Here is a 22,412-nt window from a genome sequence, read left to right as displayed (position 1 = left end):
ATTATTGAACTCAATGTTCAGCTCGCAAGGCTGTCGAGTGCTTAACTGGTGAATGGAGTGATGTTCCTCTATCTTGCGTTGATGTTCACTGGAACACTGCAGGAATCCGAGGAGAGAGATGTGGGCATGACAGCAGGGGTATGTGTTGAAATGGCCAGTGAGAGATAGATCAGGATCACGTTTTCAGACTGAGTGGAGGTGTTCAGAAAAGCGCTTAACTAATCTGCGTTTGGTCTCCCCAATGTAGAGGAGACCGCAATGTGAGCAGCGAATACAGTACACTAATTTGAAAGATGTACAAGTAAAAGGCTGTGTCATCTGAAATGAGTGTTTTTGGCCCATGGATAGTGAAGAGAGAGGAGATAAAAAAGGGAGGTATTACACATCCTGAGATTGCATGGGAAGGTGCCGTAGGACGGGGACGAGGTGGCGGGGGTAATGGAGGAGTGGACAAGGGTGTTGCAGAGGGAACGATCCCCTTGGAAGGCTATAAGGAAGAGGAAGATGTATTTGGAGGTGGAATCACGCTGCACGTGGTGGAAATGGCGGAGGATAATCATCTGAATGTGCAGGCTGGCGGGTGGAAAATGTGGACAAGAGGATCCCTGTCGCGGTTCTGGGAGGCAAAGGAAGGGCTGAGGGCTCTGGTGCAGGAATTAGGCTGGACACGATTGAGGGCGCTGTCACCCACAGTGGCGAGGAATCCTTGGTTGTGGAAAAAAGAAAACATATTAGAGGCGCTGTCGTGCACAGTTAATCGTCACAAGGTTGAACACAGCTTCCAGGGAAACCTGTGCAGTGAATAGTCACAAGTTTAAAGACATGGCCTGGGCGGAAGATGCACAGTGAATTATCACAAGATTAAACACAGGGACCAGGGTCTCCTACACAGTGATTGGACACAAGTTTAAGCACAGGGCCCGGGGGGAACCTGCACAGTGAATAGTCGCAAGTTGAAGCACAGGATTGGGGGGAACCTGCACAGTCAAAAGTCACCAGACTAAACACATGGCCTGAAGGGAACTTGCACAGTCAATAGTCACAAGATTGAACACAGGGCCCGGGGAATCCTGCACATTGAATAGTCACAACTTTAAACACAGGGCCCGGGGGATCGTGCACAGTTAATGGGCACAAGTTTAAACACATGGCCTGGGGGAAAATTGCACAGTGAATAGTCGCAAGATTAAATACACGGCTCGGGGAATCCTGGACAGTGATTCTTGTCAAGTTTAAACACATTGCTCTGGTGGATCCTGCACAGTGATGTGTGTTCAAGTTTAAACACAGGGTCCGGGGGATCCTGCACAGTGATTCGTGTCAAGTTTAAACACAGGGCCCGGGAGTGGGGGGGAGAGGTAGCCGCACAGTGAATAGTCACAAGATGAAACACAGGGCCCCGGGGGAAGTCACACAGTGAGTGGTCACAAGACTAAACACAGGGCCCGGGAGGGAAGTCGCACAGTGAGTATTCACAAGATTAAACATAGAGTCCGAGGTGAAGCCACAAGGTGAATAGTCACAAGATTGAACACAGGGCCCGGGGGGAAGACACAAGGTGAATAGTCACAATATTAAACAAAGGGCCCGGGGTGTACCGGCACAGTGCTCTTCCCATTCCCTCTCGTAAAGAAAATGGCCACTGGTTAGATTCTAAGCCTGGTGGGAACTGCTGGAGCGTACCAGTTATACCAACTCTGGAAGTGAACAGTTTGCTCATATAGTAGAGTTGAATCTCCTTCTATACTTTTCAAGGCATATGATCCAAGAGGGCCAGAACTACTAGAGTGCACTACTGGTGTTGCTTCCCGAGCTCAGAAGGCCAGTACAGAACGCCACAGCACTAAGGGAGGTGAGCTGTCCATGCCTCCGGGTGGATGCCAGTTACCTACCAAAGAAGCAGGTTGGTGACTTTAAGAGCAAAGTAAGTTGTATTAGCATTCATCACCCAACCACCACTACTAACACACCGAACGTCTTTCTATCCCCAACACAAGTACAGTGATCTATGGGGAGAAGTGTATGGCAGACTTGGGGTAGCTAGGTACTGGTGATATGCCTGTAATGTTGTAGACATGAACCCAAATGACATACACTCATAATGACCCCACAGCCAACAGCTTGCAGATTACTCATCTTGTACACAGGGTAAACACACCATGTGATACAAGCCTTGCAGCTCAATAAGTGGTCATGTGTGGGCTTCAGATGCAAAATTAGCAGTCAATATCGACTAGTCGAATAGCCTACAACTACTCAGTTCGAAGACTCACATATGAAGAACAGATACTTGGGCAAGGTGGTGGGAAACTACTAACACCTTGTCAAATTGGAATTCAGTGGAATTAGTGGCTTCAACAGAAGACGAGTCCAGAGCAGCCATTGCACATTATACCAGCTTGTATTTACACAGAAGCTTTAAGGCAGCAAAATGTCCGAAGGCACTTCACAGGAGCATTATCAAAGAACAATTGGCACTAAGACAGTGGATATTTAGATCAAATGACCAAAGAAGATATTAGAACAAATGACCAAAAGCTTGATCAAAGAGGGACGTTTTAAGGTGTTCATTAAAAGTAGGACAGAGAGTGAAGCAGTTTAATGATGGTATATCGGCTCATTGCGTCCATGCTGTTTATTCACGGAGCTATCCAGTCATTCCCAGTCCCCACTCAATCCCCATAGCATTGCAGGTTTATTGCCTTCACGTTGCTGTATAATTTCAATTTGAAGTCATTGATTGTCTCTGCTTTCACCACCCTTGTGGGCAGCATGATCCAGATCATTGCCACTCGCTATGTAAAAAAAGTTCCTAATCATATTTAGCCTCCACCTCTTGCTCAAAGCCTTCAATCTGTGTCCTCCCGTCCTTGCACCACGAGTTGCAGGGAAAGGTTTTTCGTTCTCTCACGTATCTAAGCCTGTCATAACCGTGTACACTTCCATTAAATCTCCACTCAACTTCCTTTGTTCGAAGGAGAGCAGCCCAGCTTTTCCAACCTAACCTTATAAATAAAATCCTCCATCCTCTGGGAAATCTCCTCTGCATGATCTCAAAAACCGTCACATTCTTCCAAAAGAGTAGTGATGATAATTGCTCACAATACTCCAGTTGGAGCCGAAAAAAGAGCTTTATACATGTTCAGCATAACGTCCCTACTTTTGTACTCAATGCCTCTGTTCAGGAGGCCCAACATCCCACATGATTTACCAATCACACTCTCAATATGTTCTGCCATCTTCAAAGATCGAAGCATATGAAACCCCGGTCTTTCTTTTCCCCCATACTCTTTAGACCTGTGTCATTAAGTATATATTGACTCTCACTATTCCATCTGCCAAAATGCATTAACTAACACTTGTCAGTATCGCATTCCATCTGTCACCTGTCTGCCCGTTCTGCGAGCCTGTCTATATCCTTTTGGAGGCGGTTCATATAATCATATATATAAAAGAACAGCATTGGCTATTCTCCAGTCCTCTGGGACCTCACCTGTGGCAAATGAGGATGCAAAGATTTCTGGCCTGGCCCCAGCAATTTCTTCCCGTGCCTCCCACAGTATTCTGGGGTAGATCCCATCAGGTCCTGGGGACTTCTCTACCTTAAAGATTATAGTACGCCCTTCCATTACCGCCATCCCCGCTTCTGAAAGCAGCCTGGGAACCTAGTCAAACAGATCAGATGTCTTATCACCCCTAAGCTTAGCCAACCTTTTTAGTACCTCTCCCTCTCAATGTTTATCCTATCCAAAACTTCTATTCTCCTTGCTTCTGCAGACATTTTGTCAGTTTCCACTTCCTGTGTGAACACTGATATTAAGTATTAATTATGTATACTAAATATTTATTAAGTGTATGCATTGTTCATAGTAGACCACTGAAAACCTGATTCTCGCATTATAAATACACATATGATTGCCTTCATAATCTTAGCAAAGAATCAGAGCTCCTTGGCTGGTAGTTCATGCATCCGTGATCTACTGGTGTAACTACAATATCCTTCTGTTAAAGATGGGTTAATGATCTGTTTATCCCGGAATCTTCAGTGATGATTGGGTCCAGGCTTCCCCTCCAGTCACATCAGTCCTCCGTTGTACCTTCCACCGCTGTCGGTACTGTGCAACTGTGATGTGAACTTTACCTTGAACACACTCCTCTGACTCGCTATCATTCCCACGCGGGATAATAATCTCTGAGTTGGTGCGTGCTGAAGACTGAGGGGGTGATGGTACATATTTGTGTTGCTCTTCGGGCTCGCCATCTTCTGAAGGGCCTAACCAGTGAAAACAGAAAAAAAGGATAACCGAATGGAAGCCATTGGGCAGGTTATACAGCTTGCTCGATCTGGGAGTGGTGAGGCATCCAAAACTTGGGAAGGTTCCTGAAAGAGATTCGCTAGCAGAACAAATAGAAAAGAAGAGAGCCAATCGCAATTCAGATCGGTTTGGACGGTCACGTACTTCATTGCCGATGTGTGATCTTTGGAGAGGTCTTCAGTTGATAAGTCACAGGTCATTTAATGTATAAGTTCGAGTTATGCCGTGGGTCAGTTTTTATCAACTAATTGAGTTTGTACGCAAGAAGGTCAATTTATGAAAACTATAAGTTTATGGTTAGCAGACCATTAGTTGGTTTATGCTTCATTCACTCGCTATTATTTGCATTTCTTGTCTTGATCTTTAGGAAATGCAGAAATACTGGATGGGTGTACGGTTCAGAGATGAGAAAGCACATATTGCGTCAGTTGGAGCCAAAGGCGCTGTTTATGCAGGAGGATCTGAAAGTGCATGTAGGCATTATGGTGTAAGTATAACCGATTACTGCCCAGTATTCAAAAGAGGATGAGGTTATCACTGTGTAAATGTAACCGTGCACTGTTCAGAATTCCCCAGAGGTAAAAAGCAAGACTTATCAATGGAGGGAGATATTAATGTATCAAATTACGCCTTGCAGTCTTCAGCATTCATCATCTCTATAACTGCAATTATTGAATTGTTTATGCACAAGTAGAGGGTCATATTACTGCGTTAATACAGCCGATGAATTGTGCAATATTGACCAGCAGAGGGAGGCATTATTGCAATCGTGGTTCTGTGCAGAATCCGCAGGCAGATGTGGACATTATTGAATCAATGTAAACATTGCGCTGTGCAGTTTTAACCAGTGTGGCAGTTAGCCAACTTATATCTGGGAAGTTAGAATTTCTGTCTGCATGATATCTGGTTAAGTTTATTTTCGTATATATATATACGATGGAAATCTTTCGCTGAACTTGTTTACTTAGTGACTGCAATGAATGTCAATTTTCATGGGGCCCAATTGAATTTCTTTGCTATGAATCAGAGTTTCGTTGTAATGTTATTCTCCCCAAACGTCAGTGACATCATCAAATCGGGGACAGACATGTATCAGCCGCTCTATAGGGAGGGAGAGAACGGATCAACTTCTGAGGTTAGTTTGGAAGAGTATGATCTGCAAGCTTCAATATGTATAGTCAAACGACCACACACCATCATTTGAAATTAGGATATATATTGCAGTTTTGGTTTGCACTGTATCCAACTCGCTGATGCTGGTGTTCCTTCTGAGACCCGATGTACAAATATTGATGCTTCTAAATTTTAATAGAAATAAAGACGGTTATGGATTGTGTATCGATATTTCCAGGTATTCCATCGAATTGACAGTATTTGATCAGGATCTCTGGGAGTCTAGATGTATCTTCGGGGGGCGGGGGGTGCAATGTAAATGTCTAAGAATTTACAGATCAGGCATCTGGCTGCATCTATCGAACCCATGTCCCACACTTACGACGTCACCCCTACCCCTCCCTCCCAGAACAGTTTCAGGGTTGTCCTAGCCCCCACTTTCCACTCCTGCAGCTTCCAATCCAAAATCTTATTTCCCTCAAATTTCCGCCACATCCAGCGTGATGTTACCAACCAAACACATCTACCCCTCCCTTCTATGTCAGCGTTCCGAAGGGACCATTCCTTCTGAGACACACTTGTCCACTCCTCCATCAACCCGTCAGGCTTATTCCCTTTTCCACGGCACCTTCCCACGCAATAGCACGATGTGTAATACCTTTTACCTCCTCTCTTCTCACCATCCAAGGCTGCAAGCAATCTTTCCAAGTGAAGCAACGATTTAGTTGTACCTCTTTCAATTTAGAATAGTGTTATGACCAAGAGTAAATTCAGTCTGACAGCTCCACAGTTCACAACATATCAGTAAAGCTTTCCAGCAACCAGAAAAATAATCACATTAAACACTTTCTTTGCACCACTCCCGCACCACAAGCCCCCACAACCCCCCAACGCCCCAAGAATAAAGCATACCAAGCCAGGTTTCTTAAACAACAGAATTAATTATTTTAATAAATTAAATCCTAAACAATAATGAAACAAATCTGCATATGAAAAGATTTTATAACTTCCTACTCTTCCTAACTCTTATGCACACACACATATACATTCAAACACCGCTTAAACGGAGAAAAAGGGTTTTTTCTTTTGAACCGTTTCCTGAGAATAATAAAATAACTTGGTCATAATATTCTGGTCGGATATTCCCGGGTCGGTGAGGTGTTCCAGAGACCAATAGTCGGATGCAACTTGAAATCTCTCCAGGCGGGTTTAATGAACAGTCTGTGATGGTTAGGCGTTCATGGAAATTCGTCTACAGTAGGCGTCCCACATATCTTTCAGCAAAGGGTGTAGCAACGGGCCTACTTGTATTTTGAAGTAGCTGTCTAGCAATATAAGCTTTCTTGAGCTTTCTGGGTCTTTTAAAATATAAGAGGCAACAGGAATCACTCTTGAGGCAGAGAGTTTTCAGAGATTGGGGACAATATGATCCTGTTCCTTTAACAATGCAGGGCTTCCTTTCTGCAAAGTAGTTTTCCACCACAGAATGTAGCAACTCCTCTTTTCCTTGGTCTTTTCTCTCTCCAGGGCTCTTTATCCCTCTCCAAGCACATCACAACCACACCTCAAAAGTAAGATTTTTTGTTCCAAGTGAGGAAAATCTTATTTTTTCAGATAATAACTCTTTTCCCTTGTCTGCAAACATAGGTGCCTGCCAGCTCGCTGCAATGCTGCTCAGCTCATTGATCTCTCACAGTGCAAAGTGAAACTAAAACCCGAACAATAAGTCATGTGACATTCATAAATCTTCCTGTCATTTCCCTGTTGAGCTGCAACAGGTGCCGGCAATCTGAACTCAGTTCCAACACCAAGTTTCAGCATCCAATGTTCACAGAAAATCCTTTTGCTCAAACATTTAAAATCACACAGAATTCTTAGCGTTCAATACAAAGAAAGTTCTTGTGACATTATTGGATTAGATTAGAGATACAGCACTGAAACAGGCCCTTCGGCCCACCGAGTCTGTGCCGAACATCAACCACCCATTTATACTAATCCTACACTAATCCCATATTCCTACCTGTCCCTATATTTCCCTACCACCTACCTATACTAGTGACAATTTATAATGGCCAATATACCTATCAAACTGCAAGTCTTTTGGATTGTGGGAGGAAACCGGAGCACCCGGAGAAAACCCACGCAGACACATGGAGAACTTGCAAACTCCACACAGGCAGTACCCGGTATCGAACCCGGGTCCCTGGAGCTGTGAGGCTGCGGTGCTAACCACTGCGCCACTGTGCCGCCCACTGTGTCTTTGCTGTTTGACTACGAGCTTCCTATTACTTGCCATTTGGATTCCCCACCCTGCTCTCACACCCAAATTTCTGTCCTTGGCCTCCTGCAGTGCTCCAGTGTAGCTCAACACAAGCTCGAAGGAAGCACCTCGTCTTCTGATTAGGCACTCGACAGCCTTCTGGGCTCAACATCGTGTTCAACAATCTCAGATCATGACTGCCATTAGTTTTTTTTATTTATTTGATTTCATTTTATTTTTAACCATGGGTCAGTTTTGCATGCTTTTGCTTTTGCATGGAGCTTATCATTTCACTGCAATTAACACCCTCTCTGGAGTAATACAATGTAATTCTACTACAACTCTTAGCACTCCATTTTCTTTTTAATCCGTGCTATCTCTGTTATTTCATACATCTGGAATTAAAAGTTAGTGTAATGATGACCGTGAACCTATTGTCGATTGTTGACACAACCCATCTGGTTCACTCAAGTCTTTTCCGAAAGGAAATCTGCTGCAGTAACCCGGTCTCGCCTACAGGAGAATCCAGACCCACAGCAATGCGGTTGATTCATAAAATGTCCTCTGAGCCAGTCTAGCAAGCCATTCAGTTGCATCAAACCACAAACAAGTCTAAGTGTGTTCGCATTGGAGTGCTGACGTGGGTTGCAACAGAGTGCAATAGTGGAAGTTTGGGAACTGAGGATCATTAAGGGTTAATTTTATCTTAAATCTAATCTGTCTTTTATTTAGCAGATGAACTTAACAGTTGCTGTTAGGGTTGGAGAAGCTTTAAACAGGGTTCACTAAGGTTCTGTTTGCAGCTTCACTTGTCAATTAGAGAATTGGCTTCAATCAGTTTTCAGGGGCTGGAGTCAGTCCGTATAAAAGTGAGCCATCTTACAGTGCTGACTTTGTTTGTACTGGAGTGCTCACTTGGGTTGCATTAGAGTGCTACAGTGGAAGTTTGGTAACTGAGGAAGTTCGGTAAGGAGGGAGTGAGGTGCTCCTTTCATTTCCTACCTGTCCTCAGAGTGAGGGGGGCCGAGAGCTTCCAAAGAGCACAGTTGACTGGGAGAAGATTCGGAGGGCGGATTTCCGTGACGATAAGCATAAAAAATCTACCTCTGGTGAAAAACAATGAAAGAGACTTCACAGGAAAGCTGTGACCTGAGTGGCTGGCAGGGCATTTTTACTGAATTTGAAAATAAAACATTGATGAAAATTGATTAAAAGCCTAATTAACAAATAAGTAGAGTAACTAAACCGGAGGGAGGAGATTACTGTATTTAGCATTTAATATTTATAGTAAGCATCCAGCACTAGGGACCATATAGTTAATTACAACAAGTTAGTAAGGATTTAATAAGTATTTACTTATTTTAAATTGATGTATTAATTAGTGCTAGAAATGTCAGTTAGAGGGGTGAAGTGCTTAACCTGTGAGATGTCGAAGGTCCGTGACGCTTCCAGCGTTCTAGACGACGACATCTGCAGGAAGTGTACCCAATTGAAGGTCCTCACAGACCGCAGGACACTTCGGAGCATGCAGGTGGCAGAACGCGTCAGAGACAGGAGTTTTAGAGAAGTGATTACACCCAAGGTGCAGGCAGATAGAGGCGTGACCGCGAGAAGGGGCAGGCAGTCAGTACAGAAATCCCCTGTGAATATCTCCCTCTCTAACAAGTATACCGTTTTGGATGCAGTTGCGGGGGATGGCCTATCAGGGGAAACCAGCAGCAGCCAGAGCAGTGGCACCACGGATGTCTCTGTTTGACAGCAGGGAGAGACAAAGCACAGAAGAACTATAGTTATAGGGGACTCTATAGTCAGGGGCACAGACAGGCGCTTCTGTGGACGTGAAAGAGACCCCAGGAGGGTATGTTGCCTCCCTTGTGCCATGGTCAAGGATGTCTCTCAACGGACAGGGGGCATTCTGAAGTTGAAGGGTGATCTGCCAGAGGTTGTGGTACACATCGGTTCCAACGACATAGGCAGGAAGGGTGAAAAGGTCCTGCAGGGGGATTTTAGGGGGCTAGGTCGAAAGTTAAAAGGCAGGACCTATAGGGTTGTAATCTCGGGATTACTCCCTGTTCCACGTGCCAGTGAGGCTAGAAATAGGATGATAGAGCAGCTAAACACGTGGCTGAAAAGCTGGTGTAGAAGGGCGGGTTTCAGATATCTGGCCATTGGGATCTCTTTAGGGATAGGTGAGATCTGTGCAAGAAGGACAGGTTGCATCTAAACTGGAGAGGCACAAATATCCTGGCTGCGAGGTTTGCTTGCGTCACTCGGGAGGGCTTAAGCTAGTGTGGCAGGGCGGTGGGAACCAGAGCAGTAGGACAGCAAGTGGTAGAAATGAGGGGGAACTAGCAAATAAGGCCAGTAAGACTGAGAGGAAGAGCAGGCAGGAAGATGTTGCTGAGCACAGCGGGACTGGCGGTCTGTAGTGCATTTGTTTCAATGTAAGATGTATAACAGGTAAGGCAGATGACCTCAGAGCTTGGATTTGGACTTGGAACTATGATATTGTTGCTCCTGCAGCGACTTGGTTGAGGGAAGGACAGGATTGGCAGATAAATGTTTCAGGATTTACAAACTTCAGGCGGGATAGAGGGGGATGAAAAAGGGGTGGCGGAGTTGCATTTCTGATTAAGGAGAATATCGCAGCTGTACTGCTGGAGGACACCTCGGAGGGGTCATACAGCGAGGCAATATGGGTGGAGCTCAGGAGTGGGAAGGGTCACGAAGTTGGGAGTTTTCGACAGGCCTCCCAACAGCCAGTGGGAGGTAGAGGAGCAAATATGTAGACAGATTTCGGAAAGATGTAAATGTAACAGGGTTGTAGTGGTGGGTGATTTTAACTTCCCCGATATTGACTGGGACTCACTTAGTGCTACGGGTTTAGATGGGGCAAAATTTGTAAGGAGCATCGAGGAGGGCTTCTTGAAACAATATGTAGATAGTCCAACTAGGGATGGGTCCTTACTGGACTTGGTATTGGGGAATGAGCCCGGCCAGGTGGTCGGAGTTTCAGTAGGGGAGCATTTCGGGAGCAGTGACCATAATTCCAAAAGTTTTAAGGTACTTGTGGAGAAGGATAAGAGTAGTCCTCGGGTAAATGTGCCAAATTGGGGGAAGGCTAATTGCAACACTATGAGGCAGGAACTGAAGTATTTAGATTGGGGGCGGCTGTTTGAGGGGACATCAACATCTGACATGTGGGAATCTTTCAAACGTCAGTTGATTAGTATCCAGGACCCACATGTTCCTGTGAGGAGGAAGGATAGGTTTGGTAACTTTCGGGAAACTTGGATAACGGGGGATATTGTGAGCCTTGTCAAAAATAAAAAAGAAAGACTTCATAAGGGCTGGAAAGCTAGGAACAGACCAATCCCTTGATGAATATCAAGACAGTAGGAAGGAACTTAAGCAAGGAGTCAGGAGGGCTAAAAGGCGTCAAGAAAAGTCATTGGCAAATAGGATTAAGGAAAATCCCAAGGCTTTTTATACATATATTAGGAGCAAGATGGTAATTAGGGAAAGAGTTGGCCTACTCAAGGACAGAGAAGGGAATCTATGTGTGGAGCCAGAGGAAAAGGGCGAGGTACTAAATGACTACTTTTCATGAGTATTGACAAAAGAGAAGGACTTGGTGGATGATGAGCCTCGAGAAGAGGGTGTAGATAGTCTCAGTCATCTCATTATCAAAAAGGAGGAGGTGTTGGGTGTCTTGCAAAGCATTAAGGTGGATAAGTCCCCAGCGCCTGATGGGATCCACCTCAGAATATTGAGGGAGGCAAGGGAAGAAATTTCTGGGGCCTTGACAGAAATTTTTGCATCCGCATTGGCTGCAGGTGAGGTCCCAGAGGACTGGAGAATAGCCAATGTTGTTCCTTTGTTTAAGAAGGGTTGCAAGGATAATCCAGGAAATTATAGGTCGGTGAGCCTTACGTCAGTGGTAGGGAAATTATTAGAGAGTATTCTTCGGGACAGTATTGACTCCCATTTGCAAACAAACGAACTTATTAGCGAGAGGCAGCATCGTTTTGGAAAGGGGAGGTCGTGTCTCACTAATTTGATTTTGTTTCTTGAGGAAGTGACGAAGATGATAGATCAAGGAAGGGCAGTGGATGCTATCTATATGGACTTCAGTAAAGCCTTTGACAAGGTTCCTCATGACAGATTGGTACAAAAGGTGAAGTCACACGGGATCAGAAGTGAGCTGGCAACATGGATACAGAACTGGCTCGGTCATAGAAGACAGAGGGTAGCAGTGGAAGGGTGCTTTTCTGAATGGAGGGCTTTGAATAGCGGTGTTCCACAGGGATCGGTGCAGGGAACTTTGCTGTTTGTCGTATATATAAATGATTTGGAGGAAAATGTAGCTGGTCTAGTTAGTAACGACACAAAGGCTGGAGGAGTTACGGACAGTGATGAGGATTGTCAGAGGATACGGCAGGATATACATCAGCTGGAGACTTGGGCAGCTGGAGTTTAATCCGGGCAAATGTGAGGTAATGTATTTTGGAAGGTCTAATGCAGGTGGGAAATATACAGTAAATGGCAGAACCGTTAGGAGTATGAACAGGCAGAGAGATCTTGGCGTACAGGTCCACAGGTCACTGAAAGTGGCAACGCAGGTGGATAAGGTAGTCAAGAAGGCATACGGCATGCTTGCCTTCATCGGTCGGGGCATAGAGTATAAAGATTGGCAAGTCATGCTGCAGCTGTACAGAAATTTAGTTCAGACACACTTTGAATATTGCGTACAGTTCTGTTCACCACACTACCAGAAGTACGTGGAGGCTTTGGATGGGGTTGAGAAGAGGTTTACCAGCATGTTGCCTGGTCTGGAGCGTATTGGCTATGAGGTGAGGTTGGATAAACTCGGATTGTTTTCACTGGAACGACGGAGGTGGAGGGGCGACATGACAGAGGTTTACAAAGTTATGAATGGCATGGACAGAGTGGATAGTCAGAAGCTATTTCCCAACATTGGGTGGAAGAGTCAGTTACTAGGGGACATTGTTTAAGTTGAGAGGGGCAAGGTTTAGAGGAGATGTGCGAGGCAAATTCTTCACACAGAGGGTGGTGAGTGCCTGGAACCTACTGCCGGGAGAGGTGGTGGAAGTAGGTACGATAGCGACGTTTCAGAGGCATCTTGACAAATACACGAAAAGGATGGGAATAGAGGGATACGGTCCCCGGAAGTGCAGAAGGTTTTAGTTTCGGCAGGCATCAAGATCGGCGCAGGCTTGTAGGGCTGAATGGCCTGTTTCCGTGCTGCAGTGTTCTTTGTTCTTTGTTCTAGATTAGAGGACAATATAAATGGCTTGGTACGATGAGCGGTTCTTTGCCAAATTTAGTTTTATCCTGAGAGGTGATGCATTTTTGGGAGGAATAACAAGGCAATGAACTATAATGTGGATATCGGACCCGAGGAAATAGAGGCTCAGAGAGACCTTGGTGTACTTGTCCATAGATCACTGAATGCAGCAGCACAGGTAGATAAGGTTGTTAGGAAGGCCTTGCCTTATTAGCCGAGGAACAGAATGTAAGAGCAGGGAGGTTATGATGGAGCTGTATAAAATGCAAGTTAGGCCACAGCTGGAGTACTGTGTACAGTTCTAGGCACCACACGAGAGAAAGGATGTGATTGCACTGGAGAGGTTGCAGAGGGGATTCACCAGGATGTTGCCTGGGCTGGAGAATTTCAGCTATGAAGAGAGACGGCATAGACTCGGGTAGTTTTCCATGGAGCAGAGAAGTCTGTGGGTGGGTGGGGGGGGGGGGGCGGTGGGGGCGGTGCATGATTGAGGCATGTAAAATTATGAGGAGCATTTGCAGGTTAGATTGAAAGACACATGTTCCTTAGGGGAGGGGTCAGTAACCAGAGGGTACAGATTTAAAGTAAGGGGCGATCGTTTCGAGGGGATTTGAGGAAAAGAATTTGAACCCAGAGGATCGTTGGAGTCACGAATGCACTGTCTGAAGCTGTGGTAGAGGCAGGAACCCTCACAACATTTAAAACGTATTTAGATGAACACTAGAAACGCCATAGCATAGAAGGCTGCGGGCCAAGTGCTGGAAAATGGGATTACAATAGTTAGGTGCTTGATGGCCGGCACAGACACGTTGGGCTGAAAGGCCTGTTTCTGTGCTGTATAACTCTATGACTCTATGATTGACCATCGCACAGTAACTTTGGAGACCAAGTCCTGTCTTTACATTTTATGAATAACCACCATTGCGCTGTGTGGCAATACCACCATGCTAACTGGCATAGATTGAAAACAGATCTAGCAATTCAAAACTGGGTATCCATGAGGCACTTTGGGCCATAAGCAACAGCAGAATTACATTCAACCACAATGTGTAACTTCACGGCACGGCATATCCTCCACTCTACCATTACCATCAAGCCACGGGATCAACCCTGGTTCAAAGAGACTGTTGGAGGGCTTCCCAGGAGCAGCACCAAGCATACCTTGAAACGAGGTGTCAGCCTGGTGAGGTTACAACACAGGACTACTTGGATACCCAACAATGGAAGCAACATGTGATAGACAGAGTTAAACAATTCCACAACACATGATTAGCTCCCAAACCGACGCCTTCCCCACCCATATTGCCAGTCCTCCTGACTCCCAGTCTATTGCCAAAATGCTTGAAAAATTCAGCCTGTTGAAACAGGCAAGACTTCCAGCCACATGACACACCAGATAATATAACTTGTAGAGAAAACAGGCAAGTACCTTGGTCGATGAACTCCATTTTTCCCACAGTTCATATGAAACCCCTCCACCCCCCTCCCACAAGCTTCGTGTACTCTCTTAAACCGACAAGCTAACTGTTAAAAAATCATTCTTCATACTGTTCCCACTCACTTGTCTGGATGAGTGCAGGTCCAATAAAACTGAAACAGATCTGCAGTCCTGTCGCATCCAGTCGCGAATGTTGGTGGACAAATGATCAACCAACAGGAGGAAGAGGTTCCACAAATATCCACATCGTCACTAATAGTGGAGCCCAGCACATCAATGCAAAAGACGAGGCTGCAATATTTACATCCATCTTCAGCCAGAAGTGCAGAGTGGATGATCCATCTCGGCCTCCTGCTGAGGTGGCCAGCATCACAGATGTCAGTCTTCAGCCAATCTTATTCACTCTACCTGATATCAATAAACAGCCGAAGGCTCCGGATACTGCAAATCCTCAGGGCCCTGACAATATTCTGGCAAGAGCACTGATAACTTGTGTTCCAGAGCTAGCCAGACGATGAGCCACGCTGAGGAATTATGGCTACAACACTGACATCTACCTGGCAATGTGGAAAGTTGCCCAGGTATGTCCTGTGCACAAAAAGCAGGACAAACCCAACATGGTCAACTACCGCCTTATCAGTCTACTCTCGATCATCAGCAAAGTGATGGGAGGGGTGATCAATCGTGTTTTGAAGCGGCACTTGCTCAGCAATAACCTGCTCAATGACGCTCAGTTTGGTTTCCGCCAGGGCCACTCAGCTCTTGATTTCATTACAGCCTTAGTCCAAATATGGGCAAAAGAGCTGAACTCTAGAGGTGAGGGGAGAGTGACTGCTCTTGACATCACGGCAACATTTGACTGAGTATAGCATTAAGAAGCCCCAGCAAAACTGGGATCAAAGGGCATCAGAGGGAAAGCTCTCCGCTGGTTGAGTGGTACCTAGCATGAACGAAGTTGGTTGTGGTTGTTGGGGGTCAATTATCTCAGCCCTAGGACACCAGTGCAGGAGTTCCTCAGGGTAGTGTGCTCGGATCAACCATCTCCAGCTGCTTCCTCAATAACCTTCCCTCCATTATAAGGTCAGAAGTGGGGATGTTCGCTGATGATTGCACAATGTTCAACACCAACTCATAATATGCTAAAGCAGCCTGTGTTCATTTGCAGAAAGACATGGCGAACATGAAGGCTTGTGCTAATAAGTTGCAAATAACATTCACACCAGACAAGTGCTAGTCAGTGACCATCTCAAACAAGAGGTAATCTAACCATCTCCCCTTGATGTTCACTGGTATTAGAATTTCTGAATCCCCCGCTATCAATATCCAGTGGGTGACCGTTGACCAGAAACTGATCTGGAGCAGCCAGGTAAACGCTGTGGCGACAGGTGCAGGTCAGATGCCAGGAATTCTGCCGCAAATAACTAATACCCTGTCTCCCCACTGCCTGTCCACCATCAACAGGGCACATGTCAGGAGTATGATGGAATAACCTACACTTGCCTGGATGGGTGCTGTTCCAACAACATTCAAGAAGCTCGACACCATCCAGGACAAAGCAGCCCGCTTGAATGGCACCCATTCACCAGCTTCAACATTCACTCCCTCCACCACCGACATACAGTGGAAGCAGTGTGCATCAAGAACAAGGTACACTGTGGCAACACGCCAGGCACATATCAAAGTCGCTACCCATACTACCTAGAAGAACAAGGGCAGCAGATGCATATGAACACCACCACCGTAATATTCCCCTCCAAGCCACTCACCATCCTGATTTAGAACAACACCATCATTCCTTCACTGCCGCAGTATTAAAATTCCAGCACTTCCTTCCTGAGAGCACTGTTTGTGTACCTGCACCCTAAGGACTGCAGCAGTTAAAGAAGGCAACTCACACCACCTCAAAGACAATCAAGGATAGTCAATAAATGCTGGTCTAGTCGGGATGCCCACTCCCTATGAATGAATAATAATTTAAAAAATCTCACCTGCCCTCCCTCCTATCGCACATCTTAACTTTATTTCTTCTTGCCCCCTTCTTTTCACTTTCTATAAAAAACCTGTTACATTTCTAACCTTTTCCAGTTCTGATGAAAGGTCATAGACTGGAAATGCTAACTCTGGCTCCACAGATGCTGTCAGATCAGCTGAGTATTTCCAGCACTTTCTGACTTATGGTCAGTGTTCATTAGGTTGACTGAGTAACACATTAATAACAGGGATATCAGAAAATGACAGTGTTGGCAGAGAGATCCTCAGTTCTCTACTTTTATACTGCATTCCCTTCAGTATTTGAGAAATTCTGTGCAGATCCTGCACGTGTAATATAATTTAAATCTGTTCTTTGTTGAGCATCAGTGGTTTCTGCAAGTTCCTTGGTTAGTGTAACAATTTTCAATCTGTTCATGTGTAATTGCCACTGTTTGCAGGACTGATTAGCTCTTCACAGGTACAAGAGATTGACCCACATATCTTCAATCTCCACCACGCTGTGCGTGTGTTTCATGTTTCTCTGACAACCAGTTGCGGTCAACACCCATGGCTCATACTGAAATTGTCAGTCTGTGATATTTGCGAAACACACCTTGGGGGGACAAGTCTATCAGTTTGGAAAAAGACCGGATACAGCCACAGAAACCAAACAGTTTGTGGCAGTGTTTTGGCGGTCTTTACCTTGTTTGAAACCATATTTGTCGAGATTGAAAATGCAGTTTGTGGAATTCATTGATGAAATGTCCATTTCTGGGGAGTTTCTGTTTCATTCGAAGTGAGATACGGAGGAATTAATCATTTGAGAATTTTCTACCTGTGATAACTCTATAGTGGCAGCTCAGGGGCGGCCCAGTGGCGCAATGGTTCGCACCGCAGCCTCACAGCTCCAGTGACCCGGGTTCGATTCTGGGTCCTGCCTGTGCGGAGTTTGCAAGTTTTCCCCGTGATTGCATGGGTTTTTGCCGGGTGCTCCGGTTTCCTCCCACAGCCGAAGACTTGCAGGTGATAGGTTAATCGGCTGTTGTAAATTGCCTCCAGTGCAGGTGGGTATTTGGGTATATAGTAGGGTAGCATATTTGGGTGACACAGACTCGGTGGGTCGAAGGGCCTGTTTCAGTGCTGTATCTCTAAATAAAAATATAAATTTATTGATCTGTAATAGTTCTTGAGACTCTTTTCATTGCCCAGATCTACTTTCACTCCCAAAGAAATCAGGCTGACATTAAATGTGATATAATGTGGCACATTATTGAAGCAACCCTCTGCCTTCAGATCCCCTCTTTGAATTGAATCACAGCAAATTAACCACTGACATTGACAGAGGCTGCATTTCCAGTGATCGGATAACAGCGAGTTAACACTTTACATTAACATAGGCTCAAACCTCCTGATTGTATTTGATTCTTAACAGTATTCCTGCTTCATTAACCTATACAGGAAACAGCCTCAACATCTCATGGGATCTTCTATTTTAAATTAAAACCACAGCGAGAATTGATGCTTTGGTGTATCTGACTTGGATTGGACTCAGAGTGATTTGTCGTGACCTGTTGATATTGTGCGTTATACATTTGGAAATTGTACACAGATTACAGATATTCTGTGCTGTGATTCAGTCTTTGTGATCAGAGATACATTTATTTGCAGAAGCTAAGCTGTCAACTATTTCCAATGAATTAATGAAATTGCCCAGACATGCTTCCCCCGATACTTTGTCCTTTTGGATTTTAAACAACGTAATTTCAAATTCCGAGTTTTAATATGCTGCTGCAGTATCTTGACATTACAGAGCAGCAGGCAAGAAAAACAGAAGCAGAGAAATCACCACAACGCCAGGTGCTTCCTCTCAGTTCAACAGAAAAACACGCAGTGGCTGTTCTGAGGCTCTGCAGACTGTGAGCTGCTTTTTACATATTTCAGTCATGGAAAACCGTTCTTGACTCCAAGTGATCACCTTCCAGAAAACAGATTCCTTTTTTTTTTTGAGGGAACACATCACATCACTCCCTGTATAGTTTAACGATGGTGAAAATTCGCTACTTATGATGACCAGTCAGTGTGGCTGTGAGTGTTCCCCGTCTCTTGACAGTCTCAATGAGTGATTACATTTCCTCAAATAGGTGGCAGGTTTCCTGATAAAGCTGCACAGTCCTTACATGGCGTGCAGCAGTTTTGAGAGGAATGGTACAGATACACTCTGCTGTTCGACAGTGGGCAAATACAGCAAAACTCAGCAGAAAAGCAGTGACTGCTGTATTGCTGATAATGGTGGTCATGGTAATCGAGGTGACTGCCCTCGAGATCAAGGCAACATTTGACCAAGTGTGTGCTGAAGTAGATAACTTTCCTGATCCCATCATATTCCCTTTTCCCAGCCTCTCCAAAGTTATTTATCTATTGTGTGTAAGTCTTTACATTCAATTGTAACCTCACCCCATTTCCCCATGACATCATCTTCGTTAAAAAGTCAAAATACTGCAGATGCTGTAAATCTAAAATATGAACAGAAAATGTTGGAGCCACTTAATAGGCGAGGCAGCATTTTTAAAAAGAGAAAGAGATGTAACTTTCCCTTCTGGAGAATTTTCTTCAGAACTGGAAAATGTTGTGCTGCAGCAGTGTTTCAGTAAGCACAGAGGCTGAGAATAGGGGAACGGAGGAAGGTGATAAAGAGAGAAATTGTGATGGGGTGGAAGGCAGTAGTGATTAAATGAAGAGCAGAATCATTACCAGAATCTGCTGTCAAAAACAAATGGGGGGCAGTAGGTCCCATGTGATTTTATTTTTGAAGTTGATGCTGAGTCAGGAAAATTCAAACAGTGTCGGAGGTTGAGTACAGATGGGTCAGCTGGGAGTGGGACAGGGAATTGTAATGCAAGTGAATGGAAGCTAAGGGACTTAATGGAAGTACTCAGCAAAGCAATTGCGGTATGTGCTTCGTCATTGCAGTGCAGAGGACAATTGTTAATAATGGATACAATGGATTAGATAAAGAGCACAAGTAAATCACTGTTTGTGGGCCTGACGTTTGAAAGAGAGGAGGTGAAAATGGAGAGGAGGATGACTGGTGGTAGCGTTGCACTGAAGTTGGCTGAAGTGATGGAGGAAAGTTCATTGAATGGAGAGGCGGGTGGAGTGAAAGTTGAGGGTAAGGGCAACTTCTTTATGGTTAAAGACGGATGGAAAGAAAGATAGTGGAACTGGAATTGAGAGGTTCGAATGCCCTTTCAGCCACAATGGCAATGAGCTAAATACACTTCATTCTAAAACACACTTCTAAATGGAAAAGAATAATCCCGTTTGCTTTACAATGTTCGTTACATTTCAAGTAAGATGTCCTTCTGATACAGCCTGGCCTGATAATTCGACATTAACATTCGCACCACACACATGCCAATCAATTGCCTTGTCCAACAGGAGAGAGTCCAACCCCCTATTCTCGAATTCAAACGAAAATACCATCGCCGAATACGACAACATTAACATCCTGGGGCTTATCATTGACCAGAAACTTTACTGGAGCAGGTATTTATATACTGTGGCGACAGTGGTAGGTCAAATGCTCGGTCTACTACAGCCAACAACTCATCTACTGGCTCCACAAAGACATTTCGCCATCTACAAAGCACAACTCAGGAGCTGGAAGGATATTTCCCACTTGTGTGCAGAGTGCAGCTTCAACTATTTATAACAATTAGATGCAGTTTCCATGGAAATATATGGTGACTGCACGGCTCTCGGTCTGCTCACTAATATTAAGATGCACCTTTCAGTCGCAACAGAAACGGATAGAATTCTGCTCATTGAATACCGATCCCAGTATCTATGAGGAATGAAGGACTATTTCATTGTGAAGTGCAACATGTAGTTACCACGATAGTTTATATTTTAAATAAACTGCTGTTCTAATGTGTGAACTGACAAGTTGCTACTCCAGATCTATCCAAATGTAATTGTCCATCCAGCTGAAGCCCGGCTGGAACAGATCACTAGGGGGATGGTGACGGACTCGCGAATCGACTGTCCGGAGTAGTTATGGATCTCACATTCGCCTCTATGACTCGGAGAAGTCAATTTAAAATGTAATCGTCACTCCACGATGAGCCATTACTGGGAAAGGCTTTAACGAGGATTAACTGCTGTCAATGGGAATCAGAGGGAAAATTCTCCACTGGTGGAAATCATACCGAGTACAAAGCAAGAGGGTTGTGGGTGTTGGAGGTCAATCATCTCAGTGTCAAGGCATCAGTGCAGGAGTTCCTCAGGGTAGTGTCCTCGGCCCAACCATCTTCAGCTGTTTCATCAATAACCTTCCCTCCATAAGGACAGAAGTGGGTATGTTTGCAACAGAAGAACAATATACTGGGGGATTCAACAAGTGAATCTATTCACTAATCCATTCAGAACATGAGTGTTAAATAGTTGAGTGTTTATTATCCACCCCCTGAAAGTGAGCACTAGATTATGGAGATATTCTATCAGAGAACTGCCTAAAAGCATAAAAACGGTTTCACCTTCAATTACACTAATATAGTCTGGGACAGACCATAGTAAAGGAGAAGGTGGAAAACAAGATCAACAACTTCTTATTTATGTAGTATCCTTCCATAGTTAAAATATCCAAGTCATATTATTAAAGACAATTTGATAGCGAGCAACGTTATCAGATATTATGGCAGATGACCAAATGCTTCGTCAAGGTGGTAAGTTTTAAGCAGCATCTTAAAGGAGGAAAAAGATGTAGAGAGGCAGTGGTTTAAGGATAGAATTCCAAAATTTAGGATCTTGGCAGATGAAAACAAGACAACTAGCGGTGGAGCGATTAAATTTGGGAGTGAGCAAGATTCCAGAATTTGAGGAGCACAAATATCTGATAGGGCTGAAAGAGATTACAGAGATATGGAGAGAAGAGCTCATGGAGGGATTATAAAATAAGCGTGAGAATTTCAATATTGTTAAGGTGCATGACCAGAAGTTAATGCGAGTGCAGCGGTGATGGATGAACAGGACCTGGTGTATGTTGTACATAGGCAGAAAAGGTTTGGATGTCCTCAGGTTAACTGAGGATGCAAAGAAGGAGGCTGGCCAGGACTGCATTGGAATAGTCAAGTCTAGAGGTGAAGATAGGGCAGTAAATGCTGCACTTTCTGGATGATAAATAAATTGTCAGTTAAAGGAAAAGAGAAAGAAGAGATTCATTACAAATTCCAATTCAAGAATATAATCTAAAACCAAATAGTAAGTAGAGTGTACAGGGAGAAATAGAAAAAGAATACAAGAAGGACAAAGAGAGGGTATAGAAAAGTTTAGCACCTAACAGTAAAGGGGATCACAAATCTTATAAAACTCAGAAAAGTAAAAGGGATAGTTAAAGGAATGGTCGGGCTGATTATGAAGCAAGAAGTAAGTATTCCTGTCGAGGCAGAGGGCATGACTGAGGTACTGAATGAATAATTTGAAACTGCCTTCATAAAAGAAGAAGCTGAAATTAATCTCGCAGTCGAGGAGAGGGAAGTAGAGATCTTGCACACGTTAAAATAGATGGCAAGGGGTGCTAAAAATTTTAACATCACTAAATATCGACAACTTTCCTGGTCCAGATGGGAAGCATCCTAGGTTGTTAAAGAAATCTGGGTTGGAGATAACAAAAGCTCTGACCACAATGTTTCAATCCTCCTTTTATATCGCACTGGGGCCAGAGGACTGGAATTGGCAAATGTTCGAATCCTTTTCAAAACAAGAGAGGGTGAGCCTTGTGACTACAGGCTAATCTATCGAATTTCAGTGAAAGTTGAGAGAACTGCTCGAGGCCTACATCAAGGACAAAATTAATTCTCACTTGCAGAAGCATGGGGTAAGATGATAAAACCATCTCGGATTTGTTAAAGGCCAATCGTGTGTAACTAACCTGATTGAGTTCTTTAATCAAGTAAGAGTCTGAAGTGGGCCTTGTGTATGTGGGCATCCAATGTTGACGAAGTACCT

This window comes from Heterodontus francisci, chromosome 21 (genome assembly GCF_036365525.1).
Source record: "Heterodontus francisci isolate sHetFra1 chromosome 21, sHetFra1.hap1, whole genome shotgun sequence".
In the NCBI taxonomy this organism is placed as follows: domain Eukaryota; kingdom Metazoa; phylum Chordata; class Chondrichthyes; order Heterodontiformes; family Heterodontidae; genus Heterodontus; species Heterodontus francisci.
Note: the sequence above shows the minus strand (reverse complement) of the source record.